This window comes from Hipposideros armiger, unplaced genomic scaffold, assembly GCF_001890085.2.
Source record: "Hipposideros armiger isolate ML-2016 unplaced genomic scaffold, ASM189008v1 scaffold_307, whole genome shotgun sequence".
Classification (NCBI taxonomy): Eukaryota; Metazoa; Chordata; class Mammalia; order Chiroptera; family Hipposideridae; genus Hipposideros; species Hipposideros armiger.
This window is the reverse complement of record NW_017731657.1, coordinates 1,618,621-1,623,386: the sequence shown is the minus strand read 5'-3', so window position 1 is coordinate 1,623,386 and position 4,766 is coordinate 1,618,621. Positions and strand designations below refer to the sequence as shown.

Sequence of the window (4,766 nt, the reverse complement as noted above, 5' to 3'; positions counted from 1 at the left end):
AAAACTGGCTTAGAAAATTAAGGAAATTTATTGATTAATGTAATAATCGGTGGCTTAATGGAATATTCAAGGATTATTTCAGCTTCAGGAGATTGATGAGAAACCAGTTCCTCTTTCTTTGTCTTTAGGATGCCTTCCCCTGTGCTGGCTCCATTCTCAGGCAGATTCTCCCCTTAGGGTCACAAGCTGGCTGTAGCTGCTTTTTCTCTACATCCTCTTAACTTCAAATCCAGTGGAAAGAGAACTTGCACAGTTGAATTCTAGCTAAAATTCTGCCACATTCAAACACAAGTTCTGTGTCTGATTCTCACCCATCTAAATTGGGTTACTTGCTCATCATTGAACCCATCACTTTGGCCACAAGGCTAGACTATGCTGATTAACTGAAACCAACGGGGCTCACCCCTGGAGCTGAAGGTTGTCAATCTCTCTCATGTCTAATAGATAACAGCATTGAGGGGTTATTCTCCAAGTACAATATGGGATATCATTTCTACTAGGAGATGGATGAATGATTGTGGTTAAGTGGCAAAAGCAACATGTGTCTGCCGTACTTACATCATAGTCAATTGAACTATTTTTAGTGTCTAACGCACTTTCCATAATTTCCTGCTGGCAGGCCTATGGACATGCTCTTCTCTTGATCAGGAATACTTTTTTTTTTAAGATTTTTTTTTATTTTATTGGAGAATTGGGAGAAGGGGAACAGACAAGTTGCTGTCTTTTTGTTCTTCAGTCTAGTTGTGGAGGACGTTGCTTCACTGGCCCAAGTTGGCACCATCATTGCACTCTTCCCGGGCGAGGCAGATCAGTCGCCAGCTTCTGGGCAGCCACTCACAGTGGCTGCTGGCTACAAACGGTAGCCCATGGCAACCCACATGCCATCACCGGCGACTCACGGCAGCCCAGCTCCAGGTTGAGTTGTTGTTCAGCATCTTAGCTGTAAAGAGCAGTGTCAGTGGCCCTCATATGTAGAATCCGAACCGGGGCCCTCTGGCATCCCAAGCCAGCTCTTAAACAACGCTCCACTCGGCCGGCCCTTGATCAGGAATACTTGATGTCTCTCTTCCAAGCTCTACAAACCAATTCCCCCCAGCTCTCACAATTCAAATATTATCTCCTTACAGCCCTTCTTTTTCTGAACATCAATACTTCTCAAACTTCTCCTATCTTCCCATTATGTTTTGGTTATTTATATATCTATCTTAACTAACCCTAAATTTTGGATTGAATTCTTTGTGTTGATGAAAAAGATTCTGATAATCTGCAGAGGAAGGAATTCCCATATTTAGAAAAGTTAATCAATAGTGTAGATGAATATTTATGAATTACTTAAAATCTGAATTAATAGAATCCAAATGAATGAGAATTTATTATATTTAGAGGCAGATTACATTTTAACAGTAAAACTTATTTTCAAATTAACTGAAGTTAACCAGACATGTTTTTATTGCAACTCTTATTGAAAGATTGATACTGCGCCATCTTTAATGCTGCAGGGTATCTCAGTGTCTCAGAGTGAATCATTCTGGGAATGGGCATTCCCCCTAAAGTGAATATAATAAGTAAATTTCTCCTTTTCTTTCTTTCTTTTTTTTAATTTAAAAACTCACTTTATTCTAATTGATTCACAAACAATAACATCACAGAAGCTTGTGTAAGGAGGCCACACAAACATTTATTTGCTCAGCCCCAAACTCAGTACCATCTCAATGAACTTCTGTACAAACACCATGTCCATTGCAATTCTGTGGCGAGGAAGCTATTAATGCTAGAAGAGAGGTTTTATACTTTACACTTTCACTAGCAGTTATATTTTTATACTAAATTAACTTGGTCATGAGAGATGAGTTTTCATGTCTTCAATTTGAACTTCTTTATTAGGCTAATCCATTTGCAAATCAGAACTATTTCAGCACCTTGCTGAAACCCTCACAAAGCTTCAGGTCACCCTGGTTCTGGGCACACTCCAAAAATTATTTCATCTCATAGCAGCATGGGCCAAACCGCTGCTGCTGCTGCTGGTATGCCGGCTGGGTTCCCTGAGGCTCCTGGTAAGTGATGTCAGGCCTTGCAGTCTCAGCATTACTTCCTCCACTGAAGCCCCCAGTGATGGCATGACCTAATGTGTGGCCAACAGCAGAGCCCACAGCCACACCAGCTGCAGTGGTTGCCATCTGGGCCATCAGACCTGGCTGCCAGGATGCCAGACCAGGTGAGCCAACAGCAGATGGTGGAGCTGCTGCTGGCGGCTGAGTTGCTGGACCTGGCCTGGGCACAGGTCTCATCTGAGGTGCCCGGCTGGCCAGAGGGGCCATGCAAGAGGTCTGGCTTCGGTTTCCACGTGGCATCGCAACTGGGCGATGGCTCGAAATCTACAAGGGAGAGACTTGGAGGAGAACCCGGCGGCTTCTGCTGAACTGGAGAGTGGAAGACAGCAAATTTCTCCTTTTCTTGTCTTTTCCTCATGGGTCTATGAAATCCTTGACACTTGTGCTGAGACTCTACCTCCAAGGCCAATCAATGCTTAGAACACAACAGGTACTCCACAAATGTTTGTTAAATGGAGGAGTGAAGGGATAAAAGCAATTGAAATGCTCACTCTTTTAAATGTTTTGAAAGAAATACTCAGATGTCAGTTTATTTTCCTATCTTTTGCCTACTTCTGTTTACAAAAAGGACCACTAAAATAATTTCTACAAAGAGTTTTGAGTCAAAAGCCAAAAAAAATGTTAGTGCCAAAGGAACTGTCCACTGTCAACTGTGCCCGGCATTTAGCAGACATTCAAGTGGTATGGGAATGGATATGAAAGTGGGAGAGGTGAACCTAAGTTTATTATTAATAGAATCATAGATTCTAAATTCCTAATAGATGATACAGATTTCTGATGGCCCACTCAAAATAGGTCAATGAGGAACATTTAAAGAAGGGACTATTTACAAAGGTGTCCACATAACCACACACATTTTCATTGCAACAAGATTCCAAGGAATAGTGATACACCCCAGGGCTAGCAATAGCAGTGCATGATTATTACCCTTAGACAGGATTGGACCAGATAATGGAACAGTTTCCCAAGCCCAATGAAAGCTGAAGGAGAGGGTCACTCAACAGGAGCTGTGGTCTTTGAACCTAGCCACTGAACCAGGGGCATCAATACCTTAACCTCTCTCTCCTTCCATCCTTTCTTTTTCTGCTACTCTCTCCTATTGGCCAAACCCAACAGGAAGCCAGAACACAGGGAACCGGTTGATGTAGTTCATCCATACGATCAGCCTCCCAGAGCACAGACAAGGCAGAGAGAGGCACAAGAACAAGCAGAGTATATTGACAAAGTTCTTAAAGGTCTTCTAGTCCCATGGTTATTATTTATTTATTTATTTATTTATTTATTTATTTATTTATTTATTTATTTATTTATCTATGCAACAGAAACCTTTATTTATTTATTTATTTATTTATTTATTTATTTATTTATTTATTTATTTATTTTGTGTATTAGAATTAAGAAGAAACCCAATAGAAAGCAATGGAGATGATAGAATGAGTGTGGAGGGAGTACCCTTGTTATTGCAGACTCTATGGTACTGTCATGGAACCTCCTATGCTCTGTAGCCTGAATGTCACTTGCAGTTTAAACTATTCATTTTATAGATGAGGAAACTGAGGTTCCAAAATTTGATTAAGTAACTTGCTAAAAGTTATCCAGTGAGTTAGTGGCGGAGCTGTTCACTAGAACTCAGGACTCTTAGTTACCCGTTCAGTTCTCACACATAATTCAGGCACTAAGGGTGTGTGGTAGGGAATTTCCAGAAATGTGAGACTATAGCTAGGTTGGGGAGGCAGAGAGACATAGTTCAAGTTTGGAGTTAGAAAGATCTAGGTTCCAATCCTGACTTTGGGACTTTTAGGACAGGTTATTGTTAAACCTTTCAATCCTAGTTACTTCATTAGTAAAATAGAAATAAAAATGCCTAGTTTTTAGAGCTGCTTAAAGGATAAATGAGATCATATTTATGAAGTGCTTAGAATTTTTTGGCTCTGAAATCTCATCAATTACAACTAGTCATTGTTGTTAACAGTAACTTCTTAAGAGTCTCTGAAACCACATGCGTCTCATTGACATACCTTAAAAAATGTACAGGACCAGAACGTGAGCAACCATGAGGTTGAGAAAGAAGTTTTATAATGGACATTTGTAGGTTTTGCCTTCCCATCATCCTTTTCCCTTACAGAACCTCTCCCTTCTTCCCAACCCTAGCACCAGGGCTGGTGATGTGGCCCAGGCCTAAGCCAATCAGTGTAAATCCATCTCCCTAGCCAGAAGGCATCAATCCAAGGATGGGTACCTCACCCAAATTTTCAGTTTACAGTAAATCCTAGGACTTGGAAGTTACAGAAAAAGACTTGCTCTTCTCCATTAGGACTGTTACCAGAAAGGAATGATGTTAGCATGGAGTGGCTGGGGACAGATGTGAAGCCCAAGAGTGAAGCCATCTCAGAGAAGGATCATAACCAAGAGATAGAGTATCCTTTATTTATTTATTTTTATTGAGACATTGCTTATTTATTTTATTTTTTTATTATTATTGTTAGTTTCAGGTGTACAAAACAATGCAATAGTTATCCTTTTCACCCCTCACAAAGTGACAACCCCCTCCCCCCAATCACTGCTCTCCCCACCCCCGATATCATACATATCTATTACAATTCCATTGACTCCATTCCCACACTCTATTCCACATCCCATGACTATATATGTATT

The 4,766-nt window shown here is 40.7% G+C and overlaps 1 pseudogene; it reads right to left on the bottom strand.

Annotated features, from left to right (window-relative positions):
- Nucleotides 1-1,880: 1,880 nt before the first annotated feature.
- On the bottom strand, nucleotides 1,881-2,351 carry LOC109391945 (coiled-coil-helix-coiled-coil-helix domain-containing protein 2-like; annotated as a pseudogene).
- Nucleotides 2,352-4,766: the final 2,415 nt, after the last annotated feature.